The sequence below is a fragment of the Cryptomeria japonica genome, chromosome 6 (assembly GCF_030272615.1).
Source record: "Cryptomeria japonica chromosome 6, Sugi_1.0, whole genome shotgun sequence".
In the NCBI taxonomy this organism is placed as follows: Eukaryota; Viridiplantae; Streptophyta; class Pinopsida; order Cupressales; family Cupressaceae; genus Cryptomeria; species Cryptomeria japonica.
The window spans coordinates 192,856,887-192,872,638 of record NC_081410.1 but is presented as its reverse complement, the minus strand read 5'-3'; positions in this window follow the sequence as shown (position 1 = coordinate 192,872,638).

The window sequence follows — 15,752 nt, the reverse complement described above, 5'->3', positions numbered from 1 at the left end:
ATGGTATAGGCTACGACTGACTAAAAAATGATCTTGATAGAACTGTTGTTGAGCATGATAATGGATTTACAATGGTTAATACAAGGTCGTTTAAGCCAATTGGGGATGAGCCTTATGTTCTTCCAAGCCAATGTGGGCAGGTATTTTACTCAGAGGTTCCACATAAACCGGGTTGGTCATTTGTTGCTAGACATGATCCAAGAGGAAGGTCGATGAAGTATAATGAGATGGAAGAAGAAGATACCGAAAAAGTAGAACATGATGTTCGTGATGATGATGATGATGATGATGATGATGATGATGATGATGATGGTGATGGTGATGGTGATGGTGATGATGGTGATGACGATGATGATGCTGATGACAATGGCGATGACGACGACGATGACGATGACGACAATGATGATGATGATGATGATGATGATGATGATGACGATGATGATGATGATGATGATGATGATGATGATGATGATGATGATGATGATGATGATGATGATGATGGTCATGATGATGATTTGGATGAAGAAGAAGATCAATGAAATTTTTTGAACTTTGTGTTTATTTATGGAATTTGGACTGTTTATTAGCTATATGATGGATGGTGATTTAAAATACATATGTGATGGATTACATGTTTATGATGATACATTTGACATCTTTTGAACTTTGTGTTTATTTATGGAATGTGAAATGTCTATTAGCTATGTGATGGATGGTGATTTATGATACATATGTGATAGATTACATGTTTATGATGATACATATGTGATGCCTATGATGCTCAATTACATATATGATGATACATATGTGATGCTTATGATGCTCATGATACACATGTATTTATTGTTTATCAAATTATAAATGTAATTCTTATGATTCTCAATTGTTGGTGCTAATTTCATGTATATATTTTGTGTGATGCTGCCACCCTTGGTGTAAACAGGTAATTGACTATAGACATCATCAACCCTTTAGTTGCAGATCCTGTACAGTCTACATAAAGTAAAGGTAAGGAGTAAAAAAATATACAATGATTATGATGATTGCATATTGTTCATGTTGTGTACTATGTAATTTTTAGTATATGTATCATGTAATTATTAGCTAACATAAGATAATTGAATTACATATGCAAGAAACCTCGACATTAGCAGCAAATCTAATACAGTTATCAACACTTCAGGCACCAGTTGGACTTATTCAATTTTTAATCTCAACGTCAAATTTAGGGCCAACTTCTTCATCAACATTACCCTAATTTGGAAAATATATCTCCCATTACCAACTAACTCTCTCATTTGATGGAGTGCATGTACCAACAAATAGTTATTTGTCAAACGTGTCTTCCTTGAGTGAGGGAAATGTAGGAATAGTTGACGAAAGTGAGACATGTAGTAGGTCTAAAATAGGGAGATAAACTAAATGCATGGAATTTTTCCTTGCTCAAGGGGGGTCATGTTCTTATGATGATGAGACCAAAGGCGATATCGAGGTTCCCTTGAGGTACAAACATTTAGAGAAACAATGGGTACCCAAGGAACTTCCTCCAATAAACACCAATTTTTGTGTTAACGAGAGGATATATCGCGTAGCACCTTCGTCGTTACATGGTTTGGGCCTATTTTATATGGATGACATAAAGGTCTGTTACAACAAAGTTGCTAAATTGATGGAGTATGTCAGACCTTGTTACAATTACAAAAATTGGATGCAGATTGTTCGATATAAAAAAAGTATGCGTGGGTATGCACTGTCAGCAAATTATATACAATAGAAAGATATTGATCAAAGTAAACGAGTGGCTGTATACATTGATGGAAGGCCAAAAGCAACAAGGAATATTGTCGGTTTTATAAATAGTACGTGACCTGGGTCAACTAATAAGCAACCCAATTGCATATTTGAGGCGCACGAGGGAATCGTGTATTCGTATGCACAATAAAATAAATAAGTGCAGGGGAAGAGTTGCTAATTGATTACAATTTGAATCGTATAGAAACAAACAAAGTTACTAACATGGGGGTGGTACATACTATAGACCATTTAAACCAACTTCCAATTAATTACTCCAATACACCATCTTATTATTAAGTGTTTTTGCTAAGTCTATTGGTTTCATTTCGCTAACGTGTTTATATTTTTTCTTTGTCACAGGGCAACCTGGATCTGTCACATAACATAGACAGGGATGTAGGTCCTGACACTTCTACCGAGTAGGTAAACCTCATTGTAATTGTACAAATTATATAGAAGCAAATTGTTACATTATTATGTTATTTTCTTGAGTGTTTTGTAGTAATTTTGATAGTGTTAATAATATTCTTGTCATAGACGGATGTTCGGGGAAAGGGAAAGGAACCTCCCTTACATCAACACCTTAGCACAGTATTAAGTGATGAGTATTGCACAATCTCCACAAACCCTGTAGAAGTGATAAAAATGTCTATCACAAAAAATAATAAAGATATTGTTGCTTTGATATGCACGACCCCTCAGCTTGATGAGATAAAAGATAGGGTGAATCAATTGATGCAAGCATCAGAAAATATGTGAGTAAGCAGTAATGAAAGCTTTAATTATAACAAAAGTTCATTAATGGTTTATATTTTGTACTATTTTATGTCATTAACTAAAATATGTACATGTTGTTTTTACAGAATTTCATGTGTCATCATCAACCTGGTGGATATGATTAGGGTATTGCAGGTAGTGTAGGTGATGACCATGTTCTATACATTAAAACTACTCCTTCTTTGGACTTGCAAACTTGTTTTTTTAATGCTAGTGTTATTTACACAAGCCTTTCCCTGTCTATACTATTTCTCTCTCTTTAGAATGAATAATAATAAGTTTTGTGTGTATATATGATTGTAATAATAGTTTATTAAATTGTTAATAAAGTATTTAGTTGCACAATTAGAAGCTCTCATTTGATCTGATTTGATCACTTGTATTTTAATTTATTATTGTTAAATTATATTTCAAACTAGGGACATCCCAAATACCAATAAGACAGCGTGAAGTTTGACAACATGAGATAGCACATTGAAGCAATCTAAATAAATAGATTCCATGGACTATATTTTGTAAGGACTATACTAGTTTATCACTTACACTGCCCTCTTGTCACAAATTTCAATACCTTAGTCCTGCATCAAAAGCTACCTTCCTTATTCTCCTTCATATTGTTGTATCATTAAGATTAGCATCTAACACTTAATAAAGGTTCATATTTCCTTACAACTCTTAATAAAGGTTCATCCTTGCTTACAATTCTTGTAGTTTTCATATATTTGATGTATTATTCTTCAAGTACTACCAATGTTCCTGTAGAAAGGCCACCTCATTCGAGGTTATCCCCATCTGTATTGGCAACTACAATGTCGGTAATAGGCAGTATGCAAACGTCCTCTAGTGCTCGTCATGTTGACCCGCCCACTATTGGTAGATCCCTCTTTTTCTCTCTCTTTTGTTATGTGTTTATTTCCCTTGAAGTGTTACTTCTTGGGGGCATTTCATAGTGGATTCATTTTCTGCAGTAGGAGATGCACATGAAGATGCGCCATAGGCAAATACTAGTGATAACATACCATCATTTCCTGGATCTTCCCGTATTGCTAATACGAGAATGTTGCAGACCACATTGGTGGTGAGTGACGAAGAATTGATTCCCTTGAAGATACAAAAGGTTCCAAGTACTTTAAATTTATTATTATATATAGTGTAATTGTAATTTACTTACTAATCACTCGTTTTGGACTAATTATCCCATGATTTTTTTGCTGGAAATGATATTTAAAAAAAAAATCTGATTGACATTGCATTGCAGATGTTTGGGCCCACCATATGTAAAAGGTGGAACATCATATGTGAACTAACCCTAATCCACTATTTTTATTTCACATAATTTCTAGAATAGTTTTCCTTTGATCAATTTCTTGAACTATATTAAAGGTAGCTTCAGTTAATTGAATCTAATAGGTTTGTTTTTGCTTAAAAGATGGAATGACCAAGAAAATAGGTTAAAAGATGAACTCACAAACCGTATGGTTGAGTTATTTAGAAATGACACATTCGACAAAACCAAGCTCCTTGAAAAAGCTAGCACATATATAAAGTATGTGAGGGACCAGTACATAACACATTTAGAGAAGAACGTGAAGTACAAGCATCCCCCCATGATTCTAGAGAGGGAGTGAAAGGACCTGATTTTGGATGCGAAGGAGAGAATTGAAAGGAAAAAAGGAAATACACCACTAGATGCTAGAAGAAGGTACGTGATACTATTAAGAATGTAATTATGTACTAATTACTCTTTATATTTATATAATCTAATATATTTCAAACTTTTCATAGACTGAGTGACACATCAAAGGCAACCAAGACAAGACAAGAAAAGCATGAGCAACACAAACTTGGCTCTGGTGGTTATATGAAACTTGTCGCATGAATTGTAAGAATCAATAAGTGAAATATCGCATCAAAATATTTATAAATTGCAAACAATTTTTTTTGATCAAACAATACAAGGAAAATTCACGATACCAAGCAAAAATGCAGGGCTCTAATTTCAATAGAGTGCCCACAGAAGATGACAAGAGAATTGCCTACCAGCAAGGCTATATAGCCATGGCTGAACAACTATGAGAATTGAGTGGGCAAACACGAGATTCTGGTGCATCCGTCACACAGGTCAATAAGCTATATGAAAATAATTTTAAATTGAATACCTTACCAATAATCTATTTGATGTTAAGTTCCAACATAAAGTGAATTTATTTGTTTTAATTAAGCAAGCAATTATAACAATGTGCATGACATTGGAATGTAGCCTGATAATCGTGGATCACAACCTCCACATGAAGGTCCAGATGTGCATCCCAGTAGTGGAGGTATTCATTTGCTATTCAATTTTTTAATGTAATTATTAATACAAATAAACATCTTAAATTGTAATTGGTGTAGAAATTAATGTAACCTTTTTTGTTATATTTTAGAGCATGTAGTCGATGGTGACCAAGTGGAGCATGATCCGGGTAGACAACATCAGGAACGTAATGTTCCCCAGTTAGGTAAAGAGGACCATTGTTATTCCTTTAAACATATTTAATTGTAATTAGTTTATTGATTAATGTAACCTTTCGTATTTCAACTCCAGAGGATCTAGAGGGTGTTCAACATGTTGAGGTTGAGGCTAGAAAAAATGATTTCGAAGATGATATGGCCCCATTAGGTAAAGAGCACCACGGTTATGTTATTTAAATTAATGAAATACATGTAACAAAAATAAAACATGATTTGAATTTAACCCTTTTCTTTGTTATTGCAGAGGACCCCCCTTTGCATCGATGTCCTCATCCTCAAAAGAGGACTAGGCATACATCGAGATCACAAGAAGAGGGTAAAACAACTAAAGAGGGGGGAAATGATGAAGAAAATGATGCTCCACTTAGACTTTTCATAGCTTCAAAAAAGAAAAAGAAAAAAGAAATGATTGTAATCTACATTATTTGATAATGACTGATTTTTATGTGTTAATGATGTTGGCATATGATGAACCGACATGTTGCTATGATGTTAGTGTATGTTATAGTTGATGTCAATAAGTGTAAGTGAACCGGTATGCAGATTGGAAGAAGTCGGTGAACCGGTATGAAGAGATGCAATGAACCGATGTATGGGTTTCACTAAGTGTGACTATTGATTGGTAGTCTCAACTCTAGGGTTTCCAGTTTGGCAATTTCGCTTGTGCAATACAACCGATGAAATTTATGTGATGAGTTAGCTAAGAGATGAAGATGAAATTGTGATGCCACATCAGCCTTGTGCACGTGAATGATCTCCTTGAGGATCTTGCATGTGAAGATCAACTGCATTAAATGTCTACCTCAGGAATGAACATTCTTTTTAGCGGTATGAGAAGAAAGCGTGATGAGTTACTGATTTCTATGTGCGATGAAGAATGGATGATGTAGATTATCTGGTGATCTATTTGAAATTGTATTTCTCTATGCAAAGTGTTTGTATGGTCAGGATTGGACCGCTTGTATTGTAAACCTAAAATGCTTAAGGTTTAGGGTTTATGCAACCAACCTAATTGTTGTCTATAAGGTCGATGATGTTTGCTATTGTAAGTTGTTGGAAAGTGTTGTGTGTGTATCCGAGTGATGAGATGGTTGCCAGACCAGAGAGAGAAAACTGCAGAGTGTGATTGCAGAGTAGATGAATTGAAAAGGATCTATCTTAGCATATAGTGTTGTTATTAGATCAAAGCTTTACCTGTTGTCTTCTAACTATTTCAACATAAGGAAAATCTCTTTGTCGGGTAGCTTTAACAGGCTTATTGTAAATCCTTTAATCGAGTGACTCAATTTTATTGAGTTCTTTAAAATCCTCTAGCAAAGGTAACCTTTGACATGGTTTCAACCTTTAACAGGGTATATAGCCATCCCTTAACCGGGTGATCTTTAACAAGATCAGTTCCTAGCATAACCTTATTGTAAAGTCTTTAACCGGACTAGGCTCCTAACAGAGCGAGCTTCAAAAGAGTTCAAAACAAGCTTGTGGGTATTCATCCCCACCGTGGTTTTTCGCATTTGGTTTTCCACGTGAAAAATCTGTGTGTCATGAGTTGTGCATTTTTATTTTTTGTTTAAGTGATTATGCATGTAGAGCTAATGGTTATGATATTGTTTACACACCACTTGCATATGGTTTTGGGTGAAGTAGTTATCAAGTATTGAATATAACTGAAGGGCTAAGTTTTATTGGTTTATGTTGTCTGAGGTTTTACTGTGTTTAACCGGTATTTCCATGGTTAAGTTTAGTAATGAAGATAACCAGTTAACATTGTTTTAACTTGATAAGTTGAAGAGAAGTTTTTGTATGTACTTATTCACCCCCCCTCTTAGTACCAGTTAGGGTATCTGTTGTTCATCATTATTCATCAATTGGTATCAGAGTGACTCCAGGTCCTCAGTGATATAAGTTTAACCGCTTGAGGTAAAATATCCTGCCTTAATGATGAATAGGGAAGGTCCTAAGTTCAGTAGAGATAACTTAAAAATATGGAAGGACAAAATGAAGATCTATACCAAGAGTTTGGGTGCTCAACACTGGAGCTATGTTGAGAATGTCTATTTAATTCCCACTGGCACTTTAACCGATGATTAGAAAAGAGAGATTCAAGAAAATGGAGAAGTCATGGACGCCCTTATTAGCTGTTTGTCTGATATTGAGTTGATTGATGTACAAGATAAAGACACTCCTAAAGATGTATACGACATATTGAAACTATTTATGGTGGTGATGAGCATGTAAAGCAAGCTAAGGAAGAGAGCCTTAGAGGAAAATTTGAGGACATGAGGATGGTTGAAGGTGATACCATTCAACAATATGGTATAAGAATCAAGACTGTTGTTGGAGATATCAAGAGCACTGGTGGAACCATTGATGATGCCACCGTTGTTAGTAAAGTCTTGAGATCATTGTTACTGGTCTATGCAATCAGAGTTGCTGCTATTCAGGAACTAAGGTCTATTGACAAAACCAAGGTATTCTTAGACTCTATCATTGCAAAGTTAACTACATATGAGTTGAATAGCTATGATGGCAGTGTTTAGAAGACTGAGTAAGCTTTTAGAGCATCTATTGCACCAACCAAAAAAGGAAAAGAAACAAGTACTAGCTATGAATCCATGCAAAGTAGAGGTATGGATGATGAATAGATTCTGATGGAATTTGAAGTTCTTCTTGCCAAGAGACTTCCAAAAGGAACTGGAAAATACAGAGGTAAGCTTCCTTTAAAATGTTTTTCCTACAATAAGATAGGACATATAGCTATTAATTGTCCTAACAATGACAATAAGGATAAACCAAAGAGTTTTAGAAAATATAAAGGAGGAAATAGAAGAAATTGTCTTGTTGTAGTAGATGAAGGTGTTACTGATGAAGAATCTCAGGATGAAGAGAATGAGGACATAGTGTTTGTAGATGTGAAGGAAGAAGTGTCTGACAAGAAAGCACTTGTCTCTCACATTGACAACTCTAATGAATGGATAATTGATAGTGGTTGTTCTCACCACATGACTGGTGATCAGAAAAAGTTTTTGTCTCTAGAAGAATATGATGGAGGTGTTGTCAGATTTGGAAATGATGCACCATGCTTGGTAAAAGGAAAAGGATCCATCTCAAAATGGAAAGAGCAGTGCGGATGATAACTACTGGGTAGAAGGTCTTAAGCATAACCTGTTGAGTGTTGCTCAACTAAATGATAAAGGACTCATTCTGGAGTTCAAAGGTGGAGTCTGTAGTATAATTGGAAAAAGTGGTGAACTTATTGCCACCAATAAGCAGACCAGAGGTAACTTGTTTCAGTTGAATGCCAAGATAAGTCAGTGTCTGATGGTGAAGTTTGATGACAGTTGGATATGGCATAGGAGACTTTATCATATGAACTTTGATAATATTGTGAAGGCTAGTAAGATCAAGGTAGTAAGAGGATTACCCTCACCAAACGAACCAGACAATTCTTTGTGCAGATAATGTCAACTTGGGAAGATATCTTCCTCAACTTTCAAAGGTAAGTCTTTTTCAGCAGAAAACTTTCTTGATCTTGTGAATACTGATTTGTGTGGTCCTATGAAAACTAGAAGCATTCAGGGAGATAGGTATTTCATGATTCTTACTTATGATTGCTCAAGAATGATGTGGGTTACATTATTGAAAGACAAGTCTAAGGTGTTTGGAAAGTTCAAAGCCTTTAGAGAATTAGTAGAGAAGGAAAGTGGTCAAAAGATAAAATGCCTAAGAACTGATCAAGGAGGTGAATTCACTTATGATGAATTCAACAAGTACTGTGAAGATAGCGGTATCGAGAGGTAGTTGTCTGCCCCAAGGACACCACAACAAAATAGCATAGTAGAAAGGAACAACATGACTGTAGTTGAAGCGGCTAGAACAATGGTGATCCAAGGAGAGGTTGCTCATACTTTTTTGAGAGAAGTGGTGAGCACTGCAGTCTATACTATGAACCGAGTACTCATCAAGAAAGGCAGAGTTAAAAATCCTTATGAGTATGGGACTAGAAAAACTCCCACTGTGAGGTATTTTAAAGTATTTGGTAGTAAGTGTTACATCAAGAGAGGTGAGCATCTGAGAAAGTTTGATGGAAAATGTGATGAAGGAATGTTTCTAGGATATTCCACTAAGAGAAAAGCTCTCAAGTGCTACAACAATAGGACATAAAAAATTGTTGAGAGTATCAATGTTAGGGTTGATGAATCCCCTGAGGAACCTGAGGAAACCTGTAGTGAGGAAGTGGAAGATGAACCGGGTATAGCTTTCTGGGAACCGGTTAAGAAAGAAATTAGTAAAGATCTCAATGTTCTTGTACCGGTAGAAGCTGCAGTAGGTGAAGAAGAAGAGGTAAGTGAAGAAGAAGAGGAAAAACTAGCAGAACCAGCTAGAGTCATTCCTAGGTATGTAAAACTACATCATGATCCAAAGAAAATCATAGGAGATAAAGATGCAGGGATACTCACTAGAAGAAAGGTGAAAGAAAACTCTTGCATGATTTCTGAATATGAGCCCAAGACTTCTAGAGAAGCACTTACAGATGAAGACTAGATTAAGGCAATGGAAGAGGAGCTATAACAAATAGAAAAGAATGCAACATGGTCCTTGGTACCTAGACCAAAACACAAGAATGTTATAGGTACCAAATGGGTCTTCAGGAATAAGCTAAATGATGAAGGCACAATAGTGAGGAACAAGGCAAGACTTGTATGCAAATGATATGCTCAGGAAGAGGGAGAAGACTATGGAGAAACCTTTTCTCCTGTGGCTAGATTGGAAGGTGTCTGAATGCTACTTGTATTTGCAGCATTCAAGGGATTTAAGGTTTATCAGATGGATGTGAAGTCTGTGTTCTTGAATGGAATCCTAGAAGAGGAAGTCTACCTTGAGCAACTAGATGGATTTTCTTTATCAGAAGATAGTAACATGGTGTGTAGATTACACAAAGCACTGTGTGGATTAAAACAAGCACCTAGGGCATGGTATGAACGGTTACACTCTCATCTTGTGAAGATAGGATTTCAGAGAACAAGTGAGGATAGTAACATCTACCTAAAATATGAAGGTGATCAAATTCTGATTTGTGAAGTATTTGTAGATGACATAATCTTTGGAGGAGATGACAAAATGAGTCATGCTTTTGCAGATGAAATGAAGAAATAGTTTGAGATGTCTTTGATTGGAGAGATAAAGTTCTTCATTGGTTTACAGATTCAACAAATGAAAAAGGGTATCTTTATTACCCAGTCCAAGTATGTCAAAGAGGTATTGAAGAGCTTTGGCATGGAGGAGAGAAAACAGTTTGGTACACCGATGCTGACCGACTGTAAAATGACTAAGGAAGATGATTCAACATTGGTGAACGAGAAAGAGTACCGATCAATGATTGGTAAGTTGTACTATGTTGTGCACAACAAACCAGATATTGCTCATGTAGTGGGCATAGTAGCTCAGTTTCAAAAAAGTCCAAGAGAATCCCACTTGGTAGCTATCAAGCAGATTCTTAGATATCTGAAAGGAACAATTGACTATGGATTGTGGTATCCATATAATGGTGATTTTAATCTCAAAGTATATACCGATGCCAATTGGCCAGGTAATGTAGATGACCGAAAGAGCACAACCATTGGAGCATTCTTTCTTGGTGGAAGACTAGTCTCCTAGACAAGTAAGAAGCAGAGCTGTACTTCTCAGTCTACAACTGAAGCAGAATATGTGATAGCATTTATGAACTACACTCAAGCAATCTGGATGAAACATGTATTGGAAGGTTTCAAAGTACCTATATCTGAACCAGTGAGTATATTTTGTGACAATACTAGTATAATAAATATTTCCAAGAATCCAATATTGCATGCTAGAACTAAGCATATTGAGCACAAGTACCATTTCTTGAGAGAGAGGGTTCAAAATAGGGAGGTTGTACTAGAGCATGTTTCCAGTAAGGAGCAGCTAGCATATACATTCATTAAACCCTCACTGAAGACTACTTTTACCTATTTGAGAGGTGAATTAGGGCTTTTGCCCCTTCATGAAGTCAACTGAAGTTGTGTGCTCCACATCAGTCGGGTATTACAGTGTCAAATATTTTAGGATTGATGTGTTGAAGGATGCTACTCCATAGGGGGAGCAACATAGTGGAGAATGGAAGCTTGTGCCTCCACTTCGACATTGTTGTCAAAGGGGGAGAAGATATCTGATGTATGGGGAGAAGGGGAGAAGATATCTAATGATGCAGAATATACTAGTTTATGATGTTTACAGTTGCAATGCTACACTGAGTATTTCCATCAATGCCAAAGGGGGAGATTGTTGGCATATGGTGAACCGACATGTTGATATGATGTTAGTGTATGTTGTCATTGATGTCAATAAGTGCAAGTGAACCGGTATGCAGATTGGAAGAAGTTGGTGAACCGGTATGAAGAGATGCAGTGAACCGATGTCTGGGTTTCACTAAGTGTGACTACCGGTTGGTAGTCTCAGCTCTAGGGTTTCCAGTTTGGCAATTTCACTTGTGCGATGCAACCGATGACATTTTGGTGATGAGTTAGCTAAGAGATGAAGATGAAATCATGATGCCATGTCAGCCTTGTACACATGAAGGATTTACTTGAGGATCTTGCATGTGAAGATCGACTACATTAAATGTTTACCTTGGGAATGAACATTCTTCTTAGCGGTATGAGAAGAAAGCGTGACGAGTTACTGATTTCTATGTGCGATGAAGAATGTACGATGCAGATTATCTGGTGATATGTTTGAAATTGTATTGCTCTATGCAAAGTGTTTGTACGGTCAGGATTGGACCTCTTGTATTGTAAACCTAAAATGCTTAAGGTTTAGGGTTTATGCTACCGACCTAATTGTTGTCTATAAGGTTGATGATGTTTGTTATTGTAAGTTGTTGGCAAATATTGTGTGTGTATCCGAGTGATGAGATACTTGCCAGACTAGAGAGAGAAAACTGCAGAGTGTGATTGTAGAGTAGAGGAACTGAAAATGATCTGTCTTAGCATTTAGTGTTGTTATCAAATCAAAGCTTTACCTGTTGTCTTCTAGCCATTTCAACAGAAGGAAAATCCCTTTGTTGGGTAGCTTTAACAGGCTTACTGTAAATCCTTTAATCAGGTGACTCAAGTTCATTGAGTTCTTTAAAATCCTCTAGCAAGGTAAGCTTAAATAGGGTTTCAACCTTTAATAGGGTATATAGCCATCCCTTAACCAAGTGATCTTTAACAGGATTAGTTCCTAGCAGAACCTTATTGTAAAGTCTTTAACTGGACTAGGCTCCTAACAAAGCGATCTTCAAAAGAGTTCAAAACAAGCTTGTGGGTATTCATCCCTACCGTGGTTTTTCGCATTTGGGTTTCCACGTGAAAAATCTGTGTGTCATGAGTTGTGCATTTTTATTTTTTTGTTTAAGTGACTATGCATGCAGAGCTAATGGTTATGATATTGTTGACACACCACTTGCATATGTTTTTGGGTGAAGTAGTTAGCAAGTATTGAATATAACTAAAGGGTTAAGTTTTACTAGTTTATGTTGTCTGAGGTTTTACTATGTTTAACCGGTATTTCCATGGTTAAGTTCAGGAATGAAGATGACCAGTTAACATTATTTTAACTTGATAAGTTGAAGAGAAGTTTTTGTATGTATTGATTCACCCCCCCTCTCAGTACTAGTTAGGGTATCTGTTGTTCATCATTATTCATCAAATGAATGTAATTATGTGCTAATGAATGTTCATGAATGATATGTGTTAATTAATATTGATGAATGTTGCGTGTTAATGAGTGTTAATGAATGTTATGTGTTATTGAACATTATGTGATAATGAATTAATGTTATATTTTATTAATGGATGAAACCTTGAATGAATGTTAGATGTTAATGGGGAATTTAGAGTGATGTTTGGGGGGGGGGAGGGGCCAAATGAGCTTCCACCTTCACATGGTTGGCCCTGTTAAGTAGAGAATATTAAATATTCTCAAAACCAAGAGAAGCTCAATAAGATAACACACTTTTCAATATTTCATTATGTTGCATAGTTAATCTTAAGTGCAGGGTCCAACAGAGCCAACACAAACAACAACACCACAAGTAAGTGGTTTGTTTTTTAAGTTTTTTTTTAGGATAATCTAGGAAGGTTCATCTGTAGTGTAATGTGTAACTGTGAAGGTGAGAAATTTATATTTTTTGTGTTCTGACATTTATTTTTTGTTCTGGGTGGATGAATTGGAAGAGGTCAATGATTACTATCAAAACATGGGTCACTTTGATGAACTCATATCCGTGTTTGTGATGAGAAGCAACACTGAAAGGAACTTACATATTTATATATTCAAGATGATGAATATGATAATGCTGTCACTACTATCATGAACCATTCTTCAGAGGCATGGGATCATATGCAATTCAAAGATGTTGTAGTTAAAGTGGCCAATGTTGAACTGTACTACAAAGTTGTACACTTTTATTTGCAAGAACACCCAGATCTTATTAATGACCTCTTGAATGTCCTTTCCCTTAAGGTAGACCCCACATGAGTGGTTGATATCGTTCATAAGGTATGCCTCTAAACTCTTTTATTTTGTTACTATTTTTAGGATTACCGAGATGTCTTTCACTTGGGTATTAAGTTTTTCTAGATGTTCTCTTTAGCAGCTATTTGGTTTGGAAAAATTTCATGAGTATCTTTTGTTCTGTTGTATTTGTTATCCATGCTGGACATCCTCATCTTGTGAAGTCATACATGGTTGTAGTACATAGCAACAATGTAGCTGTTGTTAATGAGGCTTTGAATGAAATTTATGTAGAAGAGGAATATTATGATAGGCTTCGAGAATCTATAGATATGCATGATAACTTTGATAAGATAGGGCTTGCTCAGAGGGTGAGAGGAAATTCTCTATTGGTTCTTTCATTTAAGTTAAAGTGGGATGTAATTTAGTATTTGAATAGTTTTCTAATGATCTTCAATTTCAATTAGGTTGAGAAACATGAACTTCTTGAATTCCAGTTGAAGGCTTTTCTATTGCGAATTTTCGAGGAGGCAAATGATTCTTGAATTCTGTCTGGTTATATTTATTGCTTGCGGAAAATTATGAAATGCTTACTTATAAATGTTTATGAAGTTGTGCTTGTATAAATTAAAAGTATGATTCATTGATGAAGATTGATTCTAAAAATACCTGATTTAATTATATCAGATCATCAACAGACTAGTGCCTTCATCCCTTACTGATTTCATACTATTTCAAATTGAAAGATCCTATGTATAACCATAAAGACAGTTTTAATAATTTTTTTCCAAAACAAGACCATCACATCAAAAGCAACTATATGGATTGTAACTGAAATATAAAATGCAGTTAGTCTTATTTAATTTTAACTTTTCTCTGAAAGACCAATATGACAATTTGAAACTTGCCAACCAACCTTTCAAATTGATGCTCAAACTGGAAATTAGTCTCAATCATAATAGCATAAGATAGCACATTAACACAATCTAATAAAATAGATTTATCACATGGAACTAATCAATCAATAGAAAAGCATATACCATTCAGAATGAAGAACACTTGAAATTTATATTGAAAATAGATAATCAAACCAGTTGATTTCAATATGTATCATCCATCAACTTTGATATTTCCAGAAAACAAACTTCATAAGTGTTGTATAAAATTGTCTTGATAAGATCATAAAACTTGAGGTATCTCCCCCACTTTCTCTAGAAGATCCTCCATTTATAGATGAGGATTCAGTTTGAAAGTGAAAGGGCATACCCTTTCATTAAAACTAAAACTAACAAAAACTAACTTCCTAAAAACTGTCTTTACAATATGAACATATTGTAAAGACATAGAAAAACATGACTCTGGGCTCCAACTTAGACATCAGGTCTGGTCTCCCAGCATCTTGCCACACTTCTGGATATTCTCCAAGTACTTCTCTGACTTATATGTGTCTGCATCATGGATGATATCCATGACAATGACTTCTAGCGTGTCAAAGTTTTCCATCTATTTCACAGTCTCTTTCAATTCAATTCCATCAATTTGGGCAATATCAAGGGTGACATTAAGAAGACTACGACATTTTGAGATCCATACATCTTTATCCTTTATCTCACCCTTTTGATCAATTAACTCTAGGAAACCATGCTGAACAATGTCTTTGCATTCATCATATTCAAATTGTAATTCTTCATCAAATTTATTGTGTTTAGCCAACAACCTCTTTATTTTTTCAATTTCTTCTATTTCCGCTTTGGCCATTGTTTTATCATGCAACCTTGTTCCCAATCTCTTTGAAATTCTATTGTGTGAAACTACATTGTCCATGTTCTTTTGCAATACTGTCCAAAATTCTTTCACAAAGCCTTGTAGAACCTCAAATCTTTTAGTTAGTAATACACTAGTAATATCTGCCCTCACACTTTGCATCTGTTTTAATATCCTTTAATTTTCTTGTTGCAACTCCTCACATTTTTTCTTCCATTTAGAGCTATCCGGAGTAAGAACCATTGACACCTATTTCCCACTTATCCTTAGCATTTATTCATACAACGCCTTGTACTAGTTCCCCTCCCTCACTACTCTGACCATATATGCTTTATTGAATTTTGAAATATCCACTCCGATATCAACAGAAACAATTGGATCAATTT